The sequence below is a fragment of the Ovis canadensis genome, chromosome X (assembly GCF_042477335.2).
Source record: "Ovis canadensis isolate MfBH-ARS-UI-01 breed Bighorn chromosome X, ARS-UI_OviCan_v2, whole genome shotgun sequence".
Lineage (NCBI taxonomy): Eukaryota > Metazoa > Chordata > Mammalia > Artiodactyla > Bovidae > Ovis > Ovis canadensis.
Genome location: NC_091727.1, coordinates 46,244,910 through 46,256,375, shown reverse-complemented (window position 1 = coordinate 46,256,375; position 11,466 = coordinate 46,244,910).

Sequence of the window (11,466 nt, the reverse complement as noted above, 5' to 3'; positions counted from 1 at the left end):
GAATATATTCCTGATATGCAGCATGGCAGATGAACAGGCTGAAAAACTCCTACTCCTATCAAAGGCTCTAGGGACTCATTACTCATAGCTTTTCATTTCCATGGAATCTTCAATTTGAAACACATTAGCTCTTAACAAAAATGTACTTATAGAAAATGCCCATATTTGCCTGCCTAGGTACTGATGTCACATGGACCTTCAGTATCCAGTCATCCAATTTTGTGATCAAGTTTGACATTCAGTTTGGCACCTTGGCTCTGCAACACAGCACAACACTGAGCTGGACAATATTTGACTGTTGCCATTACATACCTCTACTATCTCTCAGAAAAGAGAGTGTGGGGAGGATTATTATCTTTTATAGGTTTAGTCCCTGTAATTACACCCTGGTCAGTCGAGATCTTTTCTTTTTATCATTCAAATACACTTCAAAGATAAGTCAAAATTCTTCAGACCATAAAATTTGAAGTGAGCTGTTTCACCTTCTTTATTGGTTTCTGGGGCTTCTCATGTTACTTTTCTCCTCCTTTTTTTCATCAAATTCTTCTAACAAGGGACAAGAAAAAAAAATAGTCATACTCAGTAACACAGAATCTAACAATAATCATCAACTAAAGAGCACTCTTGTCACACTCAAACTGAAAGCAGAGGGACAAAAGACAAGAAGAAATCGTAATCATCAATAAGTGTTCATCTTTTAGGACCCATCATTTATTCAACAGAAGTTTATTGAGCACCAGTTCTGTGCCAGACATGATGCAAGACTCTACAAGTTCCCAGGTGAACAGGAAAGATTCCAATCTCACCCTTAGGGAATAGTCAGGTGTCCTGGTCTCACCCTGATTTCTATATTTCTTCTAATTTCATCTTTCGCCTAAGTTATAGTTTTGTACCAAGTGTGATTTCTTTCAAAATATTGATAATAATAGTGAATACCTTCATAGTGCTTGATGGTGGTGGTTTAGTCGCTAGTGTTAGTTGCTCAGTCATGTCCAACTCTTTTGAGACCCCATGGACCATAACCCACCAAGCTCCTCTGTCCATAGAATTCTCCAGCAAGAATACTGGAGTGGGTTGCCATTTCCTTCTCCAGGGGATCTTCCAGACTGAGGGATCAAACCCAGATATCCTGCACTGCTGGCAGATTCTTTACCTACCAATCCACCAGAGAAGCCCTTATAGGGCTTACTATGTGCCAAAAAGTATTCTATGCATTTTCACAAATTAACTGATTTAATCTTGAACAATCTTTTGAGCTACCATTATTACTCCTTTTTTTTACAGATGAGGAAACTGAGGCCGAGAGGTTAAGTAATTTCCACAGATTCAAACTATTCACTACACAGTTCTTACTAAGGCAAAACACTGTAGAGTTGTTATTTTTAGCAACAAGGATTGAAAGAAAATGTGATGTTGTTGACGCAAGTTAATTAATAAACCTGAAATGTCAAAGTATCCCATTCCCTAAGCATTCAGCCTGAGATTTAATAATCTAATCTGAATGTTTTCCACCAAACAGACGCCCTTAAAAACCACATCCAAAGGTAAATAAATTGTAGAGAGTGTTGAATTTTCTTAAGAACAGCTGCTGATTTATAATCAGCCTGTCTAATTCTCTTTTCAAACTTTCAGTCCATAAGTTAGTATATCTGCTTCTATATTGAAATGGGATATCAGGTCCCACATATTCCCAGAGGAAATCAGGAAAATCTGATGAAGTATTTACTAGAATTTCCTCATGGGCACCTTCTTCCAAAGATATGAAAGTTATTTAGAGTTTTCTCAAGACCCAATTTCAATGACAGTAAATCACTGTTAGTAAACCATTGCCAGAACCTTCATGTGCTTCATATCAGATGAACCTTTATGTCCGGTCTCTTGTATGTATCTGTGTGTACCCGAGCCAGGTGGGTAGACACTCTGAAGAATGTTCTGCTAAACAGACTCTGGTCTCCTAGAGATAACTGCGAGCCTACCTCTGATATCTGGGACACAGAACATTCTGAGCAATAGGCAACAACTGCTTGTTATCTTTAACAGGCAAACTAGCACACTGACAACTCTTGTTTGCTCCCAAAGACACATAAGTAAGATATCTTCTGAAATTAATGATAACATTTAAAAAGAGCAATGATGATGTTGGTGATGATGGTAGTCACTGACATTTGTTCAGCTCTCATAATATGCTGGGCTCCATGCTAAATGCTTTATAGCCGTTACAGTCTCCTTTTAAAAAACTTTTTATTTTGTATTGGGTTATAGCTAATTAACAATGTTGTGACAAATTCAGGTGACTTGCAAAGGACTCAGCCATGCATATACATGTATTCATTCTCCCCCAAATGCCCCTCCTACCCAGGCTGCCGGGAGAGAGATCCCTAAGCAGAGATCCCTGTGTAATACAGTAGATCCTTGTTGGCTATCAGTTTTAAATATAGCAGTGTGTACATGTCCATCCCAAACTCCCTGTCTATCCTTTCCACCATCCATCTCCCCAGCAACCATAAGTTCATTCTCATAAGTCTATGAGTTTGTTTCTGTTACAGTCTTTTAATTTAAATCTTGCAATAGGGCTTCCCTGGTGGCTCAGTGGTAGAGAATCTTCCTGCCAATGAAGAAGACATGGGTTTGATCCCTGATCCCGGAAGATCCCACATGCCTCGGAGCAACGAAGTCCCTGCTACACAACTGTTGAGCCTGTGCTCTGGAGCCCGGGAGCCACAACTACTGAAGCCCATGTGCCCTAGAGCCCATGCTCTGCAACAGGAGAGGCCACTGCAATGAGAAGCCCTCACACTGCAACTAAAAAGTAGTCCCTCTCTCCAAAACTAGAGAAAGCCTGCACAGCGACAAAGACCCAGCGCAGCCAAAAGTAAGTAAAGAAATACATTAAAATATATATATATATATATAGCAATAATTCTTATTCCAAAGAGGTTTTAAATGTTCACTATGGCAAAGTCTTCAAGCTGCTAAATGTAGAAATTACCTGGGAAGCAGGAATGTAGCTTCCCAAGCCCCATTCTGGAGCATGTGATTCAGTAGGTCTGAGGAATAGTTGAAACACCTGTTAATAAAAATAATGAAAAACTGGTTTAAATGATTGCTATCAATAAATCCAGCTAAATAAAATTGCTATAGACTGTGTCCTCCCATAGTCCATATGTTCAATCCTAACCTCCAAAGTGATGGTATTTGGAGGTAGAGCCTTTGGGAGGATGAGAATGGAGCTGTCATTAATGGGATTTGTGCCCTTATAAGAGAGACCCCACAGAGCTCTTTTGTTCTTTCTGCCATGTGAAGACACAACAAGACAGTCATGAACCAGAAAATAAGCTCTCACCAGACACTGAATCTCCTGGTACCCTGATCTTGGACTTCCAAGGCTCCAGAACCATGAAAAATAAATTCCTATTATTTATAAGCCATCCAGTCTATGGTATTATTCTGTTATAGCTGCCCAAAGGGACTAAAAAAAATTTACTGAGCTTCTACTTAGTCCACACAGAAAGGAGCCAAATAAGAATCCATTTTATTCATCATCTTATAAAAAGAATGGCATTGTTCAACTTATCCTTCCCCAAGGAGAAAAAATAAGTGTTGCTTGTGTGACAGATTTGGGGGAAAGCAAGTCATGACTGAGCGACTGAACTGAACTGAACTGAACTGAACTGAAGTGAACTTAACAGGGAAGGAAGGAGAGGGAGAGGAGTGTTAAAAGAAGGGGGTTATTCTCGATATCTATAGCTTCTGTTGTATAGAAGAACTGTACAAAAAAGATATTCATGACCCAGATGATCACTACAGTTTGATCACTCACCTAGAGCCAGACATCCTGGAATGTGTAGTCAAGAGGGCCTTAGGAGGCATCACTACGAAAAAAGCTAGTGGAGGTGATGGAATTCCAGTTCAGTTCAGTTTAGTCACTCAGTTGTGTCCGATGCTTTGTGACCCCATGAACTGCAGCACGCCAGGCCTCCCTGTCCATCACCAACTCCTGGAGTCCACCCAAACCCATGTCCATTGAGTCAGTGATGCCATCCAACCATCTCATCCTCTGTCATCCCCTTTTCCTTCTTCCCTTGATCTTTCCAGCATCATGGTCTTTTCAAATGAGTCATCTCTTCACATCAGGTGTCCAAAGTATTAGAGTTTCAACTTTAACATCAGTCCCTCTGATGAACACCCAGGACTGATCTCCTTTAAGATGGACTGGTTGGATCTCCTTGAAAGAGAGAATGAAGTATTCTCCAACACCACAGTTCAGAAGCATCAATTCTTCAGCACTCAGCTTTCTTTATAGTCCAACTCTCACATCCATACATGACCACTGGAAAAACCATAGCCTTGACCAGATGGAAATTTGTGGACGAATAATATCTCTGCTTTTTATATACTGTCTAGGTCGGTCTTGACTTTTTTTCCAAGGAGTAAGTGTCTTAATTTCATGGCTGCAATCACCATCTGCAGTGATTTTGGAGCCCAAAAAAAATAAAGTCTGACACTGTTTCCGCTGTCTCCCCATCTGTTTGCCATGAAATGATGGGACCAGATGCCATGATCTTAGTTTTCTGAATTTTGAGCTTTAAGCCAACTTTTTCACAATCCTCTTTCACTTTCATCAAGAGGTTCTTTAGTTCTTCACTTTCTGCCATAAGGGTGGTATTATCTGCATATCTGAGGTTATTGATATTTCTCCCACAATCGTGATTCCAGCTTGTGCTTCTTCCAGCCCAGCGTTTCTTATGATGTACTCTGTGTATAAGGTAAATAAGCAGGGTTACAGTATACAGCCTTGACGTACTCCTTTTCCTATTTAGAACCAGTCTGTTGTTCCATGTCCGGTTCTCACTGTTGCTGTTCCTTCCTGACCTGCATACAGGTTTCTCAAGAGGCAGGTCAGGTGGTCTGGTATTCCCATCTTTTGAAGAATTTTCCTCAGTTTATTGTGATCCACACAGTCAAAGGCCTTGCCATAGTCAATAAAGCAGAAATAGATGTTTTTCTGGAACTCTCTTGCTTTTTCGATGATCCAGCAGATTTTGGCAATTTGATCTCAAGTTCCTCTGCCTTTTCTAAAACCAGCTTGGACATCTGGAAGTTCACGGTTCACTTATTCCTAAAGTCTGGCTTGGAGAATTTTGAGCATTACTTTACTAGCATATGAGATGAGTCCACTTGTGCAGTAGTTTGAGCATTTTTTGGCATTGCTTTTCTTTGGGATTGGAATAAAAGCTGACCTTTTCCAGTCCTGTGGCCACTGCTGAGTTTTGCAAATTTGCTGGCATCTTGAGTGCAGCACTTTCAGAGCATCATCTTTCAGGATTTGAAATAGCTCAACTGGAATTCCATCACCTCCACTAGCTTTGTTCTAAGTGATGCTTTCTAAGGCCCACTTGACTTCACATTCCAGGATGTCTGGCTCTAGGTGAGTGATCACACCATCATGATTATCTGGGTCATGAAGATCTTTTTTGTACAGTTCTTCTGTGTATTGTTGCCACCTCTTCTTAATATCTTCTGCTTCTGTTAGGTCCATACCATTTCTGTCCTTTATTGAGCCCAACTTTGCATGAAATGTTCCTTTGGTATCTCTAATTTTCTTGAGGACATCTCTAGTCTTTCCCATTCAATATTTTCCTCTATTTCTTTGCACTGATCGCTGAAGAAGGCTTCCTTATCTCTCCTTGCTATTCTTTGAAACTCTGCATTGAAATGGGTATATCTTTCCTTTTCTCCTTTACTTTTCACTTCCCTTCTTTTCACAGCTATTTGTATGGCCTCCTCAGACAGCCATTTTGCTTTTTTGCATTTTTTTTTTCTTGAGGATGCTCTTGATTCCTGTCTCTTGTACAATGTCACAAACCTCCATCCATAGTTCATCAGGCACTCTGTCTATCAGATCTAGTCCCTTAAATCTACTTCTCATTTCCACTGTATAATATAACGGATTTGATTTAGGTCATCCCTGAATGGTCTAGTGGTTTTCCCTACTTTCTTCAATTTCAGTCTGAATTTGGCAATAAGGAGTTCATGATCTGAGCCACAGTCAGCTCCCGGTCTTGTTTTTGCTGACTGTATAGAGCTTCTCCATCTTTGGCTGCAAAGAATATAATCAATCTGATCTTGGTGTTGGCCATCTAGTGATGTCCCTGTGTAGAGTCTTCTCTTGTATTGTTGGAAGAGGGTGTTTGCTATGACCACTGCATTCTCTTGGCAAAACTCTATTAGCCTTTGCCCTGCTTCATTCTATACTCCAAGGCCAAATTTGCCTGTTACTCCAGATGTTTCTTGACTTCCTGCTTTTGCATTCCAGTCCCCTATAAATAAAAGAACATCTTTTTGGAGAGTTAGTTCTAAAAGGTCTTGTAAGACTTCTTACAACCATTTAACTTCAGCTTCTTCAGCGTTACTAGTCAGGGCATAGACTTGAATTACCATGATATTGAATGATTTGCCTTGGAAATGGACAGAGATCATTCTGTCGCTTTGAGACTGCATCCAAGTACTGCATTTCAGACTCTTTTGTTGACTGTGATGGCTATTCCATTCCTTCTAAGGGATTCCTGCCCACAGTAGTAGATATAATGGTCATTTGAGTTAAATTCACCCATTCCAGTCCATCTTAGTTCGCTGATTGCTAGAATGTTCATGTTCATTCTTGTCATCTCCTGTTTGATCACTTCCAGTTTGCCTTGATTCATGGACCTAATATTCAGATTAGCCATCATAGTCAACAAAATTGTCTGAATTGATGCTTTTGAACTGTGGTGTTGGAGAAGACTCTTGAGAGTTCCTTGGAAAGTGAGGAGATCCAATGAGTCTATCCTAATGGAGATCAGTCCTGGGTGTTCACTGGTAGGACTGATGTTGAAGCTGATACTCCAATACTTTGGCCACCTGATGCAAAGAGCTGACTCATTTGAAAAGACCCTCATGCTGCAAAAGATTGAGGGCAGGAGGAGAAGGGGATGACAGAGGATGATATGGTTGGATGACATCACCGACTCAATGGACATGGGTTTGGGTGGACTCCGGAAGTTGGTGATGGACAGGGAGGCCTGACATGCTGCGATTCATGGGGTTGCAAAGAGTCGGACATGACTGAGTGACTGAACTGAACTGAACATTCCAAGTTCCTATGCAATATTGCTCCTACAGCATCAAACTTTGCTTCTATCACCAGTCCCATCCACAACTGTGTGTTGCTTTTGCTTTGGCTCCATCCCTTCATTCTCTCTGGAGTTATTTCTCCACTTATCTCCAGTAGCAGAATAGGCACCTACTGACCTGGGGAGTTCATCTTTCAGTGTCCTATCTTTTTGTCTTTTCATACTGTTCATGGGATTCTCAAGGCAAGAATACTGAAGTGGTTTGCCATTTTCTTCTCCAGTGGACCACACTCTGTCAGACCTCTCCACCATGACCCGTCCGTCTTGGTTGGCCCCACACAGAAAGGCTTAGTTTTATTGAGTTAGACAAGGCTTGGTCTGTGTGATCAGATTGGCTAGTTGTCTGTGATTGTGGTTTCAGTCTGTCTTCCCTCTGATGCCCTCTCTCAGTGCCTACCATCTCACTTGGCTTTCTCTTACCTTGGAAGTAGGGTATCTCTTTAAGGCTGCTCCAACAAGGTGCAGCCACTGCTCCTTACCTTGGACGTGGGTTAGCTCCTCTTGGCCACGCTTCTGCACGGTGACAGCTACCGTGCTTCTGCCAGAATTCCAGTTGAGCTTTTTGAAATCCTAAAAGATGATGCTGTGAAAGTGTTCAATATGCCAGCAAATTTGGAAAACAGCAGTGGCCACAGGACTGGAAAAGGTCAGTTTTCATTCCAATCCCAAAGAAAGGCAATGCCAAAAAATGCTCAAACTACCACACAATTGCACTCATCTCACATGCTAGTAAAGTAATGCTAAATTCTCCAAGCCAGGCTTCAACAGTACATGAACTGAACTTCCAGATGTTCAAGCTGGATTTAACATCTGTTGGATCATCGAAAAAATGAGAGAGTTTCAGAAAAACATTTACTTCTGCTCTATTGACTATGCCAAAGCCTTTGACTGCGTGGACCACAACAAACTGGAAAATTCTTAAAGAGATGGAAATACCAGACAACCTGCCTCGCCTCCTGTTAAATCTGTATGCAGGTCAAGAAGCAACAGTTAGAACTGGACATGGAACAACAGACTGGTTCCAAATAGGAAAAGGAGTACGTCAAGGCTGTATATTGTCACCCTGCCTGTTTAACTTATATGCAGAGTACATCATGAGAAATGCTGGATGAAGCATGAGCTGGAATCAAGATTACCAGGAGAACTATCAATAACCTCAGATATGCAGATGACACCACCCTTATGAGAGAAAGCGAAGAAGAACTAAAGAGCCCCTTGATGAAAGTGAAAGAGGAGAGTGAAAAAGTTGGCTTAAAGCTCAACATTCAGAAAACTAAGATCATGGCATCTGGTCCCATCACTTAAGGCAAATATATGGGGAAACAGTGGAAACAGTGAGAAACTTTATTTTGGGGGGAGGCTCCAAAATCATTGCAGATGTTGACTGCAGCCATGAAATTAAAAGATACTTGCTCCTTGGAAGAAAGTTATGATCAATCTAGACAGCATATTAAAAACAGAGACATTACTTTACCAACAAAGGTCTGTCTAGTCAAAGCTTTGGTTTTTCCAGTAGTCATATATGGATGAGAGAGTTGGACTATAAAGAAAGCTGAGCACCAAAGAATTGATGTTTTTGAACTGTGGTGTTGGAGAAGACTCTTGAGAGTCCCCTGGACAACAAGGAGATCCAACCAGTCCATCCTAGAGGAAATCAGTCCTGAATATTCATTGGAAGGAGTGATGCTAAAGCTGAAACTTCAATAGTTTGGCCACCTGATGCAAAGAAGTGACTCATTTGAAAAGACCCTGATGGTGGGAATGATTAAAGACGGGAGGAGAAGGGGACAACAGAGGATGAGATGGCATCCTCTGGATGGCATCCTTTGGATGGCAATACCTACTCAATGGACATGAGTTTGAGTGGACTCCATGAGTTGCTGATGTACAGGGAGGCCTGGTATGCTGCAGTCCATGGAGTCACAAAGAGTTGGACATGACTGAATGACTGAAGCGAACTGATTTCTTCACACCAAACTACATTGAGACATAATGACTTACAAGAACAACAAACTTTTTTTTTTATTAATCTAAAATCTGGGCAAAGCTCACTGGGGGCAATTTGTCTTTGCTCCATATGGTGCCAACTATGGTGTCTTTACTAGGGCTGAGCTCAGCTGGGTTGAGCATCTGCTTCCAAGATGGCTCATTCATATAGCTGGCAAGTTCATACTGGCTATTGGTGCCTCTCTGTATTGGACTCTTTCTTGCAGCGGCTTAGACTTCCTCACAACGTGGGACTTGGGTTACAAGAGGGATCATCCCAAGGGACAAGAAGTTGAAACTGACAGTTTCTTAAGGCTTGGGCTTATAAATTAGCACAACATCACTTCTCTAATATTCAATTGGTCAAACAGTCACAAAGCTCAGATTCATAGGGAAGGGATACAGATTTGACTTTTCAATTGTAGGACTGTCAGAGAACATTGGGTAATGCTTTAAAATTGCAACAGGGACAGAGAAAGGGAAAACTGAGAACATGAAAAAGAAAATTTGTGTGTTTTGCCAAGGCTAGTTTCTTAGAAAATTTAATTGAAGGTAATTCAAGCAACTACTGACTTTCAGTCAGCCTGTACAAATGTCTTCTTAGGCAAGGTCACTAAACCTTTTTAAGCCTCAGTTTTATTATCTATAAATCAGAGATAACAATATTTTCTTTCCAGTGAAGACTGTGAAGACAACCTGGCTGAAGTCATTGAACATGTATCTTTTCAAACCTGCTATTCCAAACTGAAGTAAGCCAATGGGATAGTTGGCCATTTGAGAATTTGAAATGAGAGTTAGGATAGCAATATCTCATCATTGTGAATAATGTAAGTGAAGACTATTTCTCTGATTATAAGTAGATTGCTCAAGCTGAATTACTTAAAAATACACTCAATAATTTCATCCCATCATTTCAGGACAAAGCTCATGTTTTTCCATTGAGAAAAAGACATTAAGATGTCTAAAGAAGACTAAATGGTGATACACAATTCTCAGTCATCAAAAGTTGACACTTTTCTAACATGACAGGTTGTTGATATATCATAGAGTGTATTTCAAAATCATCTCTTAGTACAACATCAGAATATGAAAAAATATTTTCAAAATAGAATACAACTGAAGAATAGATAATCAATTTGCTGCCATTTTCTAAGTTATAGCACTCATCCCTCTAGTTTTTGTCTGTGATATGCTATTCAGCTTAATAAAAAACAGACATTACTTTACTGACAAAGGTCCAAATAGTCAAAGTTATGGTTTCTCCAGTAGTCATGTATGGATGTGAGAGTTGGACTGCAAAGAAAGCTGAGTGCCAAAGAACTGATGCTTTTGAACTGTCGTGTTGGAGAAGACTCTTGAGAATCATTTGGACTGCAAGGAGATCAAACCAGTCAATCCTAAAAGAAAGCAGTCCTGAATATTCCTTGGAAGGACTGATGCTGAAGCTAAAGCTCTAATATTTTGAAAAGACCATGATGCTGGGGAAGATTGAAGGCAGGAGGAGAAGAGGATGACAGAGGATGAAATGGTTGGATGGCATCACTGGCTCAATGGATATGAGTTTGAGCAAGTTCCAGGAGTTGGTGAAGGACAGGGAAGCCTGACGTGCTGCAGTCCATGGGGTCAGAAAGAGTCAGACATGACAGAGAGACTGAATTGAGCTGATGCTATTCAGCTTAGCCTCTGAAAAGCATTAATTTTTAGTTAAAATTGTCTTCATATTTTCTGGTTCTATGCTTAATCCAATATCCAAAATTTATCTGGTAAATGTACAAAGTATTTGATACCATTCTTACAACTCAAAATTGTGAATTAGGGCCTTAAAGTAGTATAAATAACAAGGAGGAAAAAAGAAGCAGATATATATGAAACTTGACCTAAAAGTCAAGTGATTCCACATCAAGGCAAATCAGTTCACTTCAGTTCAGTCACTCAGTCGTGTCCGACTCTTTGCGACCCCATGAATCGCAGCACGCCAGGCCTCCCTGTCCATCACCAACTCTCGGAGTTCACTCAGACTCACGTCCATCGAGTTCGTGATGCCATCCAGCCATCTCATCCTCTGTCATCCCCTTCTCCTCCTGCCCCCAGTCCCTCCCATCATCAGGGTCTTTTCCAATGAGTCAACTCTTTGCATGAGGTGGCCAAAGTACTGGAGTTTCAGCTTCAGCATCATTCCCTCCAAAGAAATCCCAGGGCTGGTCCTCCTTCAGAATAGACTGGTTGGATCTCCTTGAAGCCCAAGGGACTCTCAAGAGTCTTCTCCAACACCACAGTTCAAAAGCATCAATTCTTCGGCGCTCAGCTT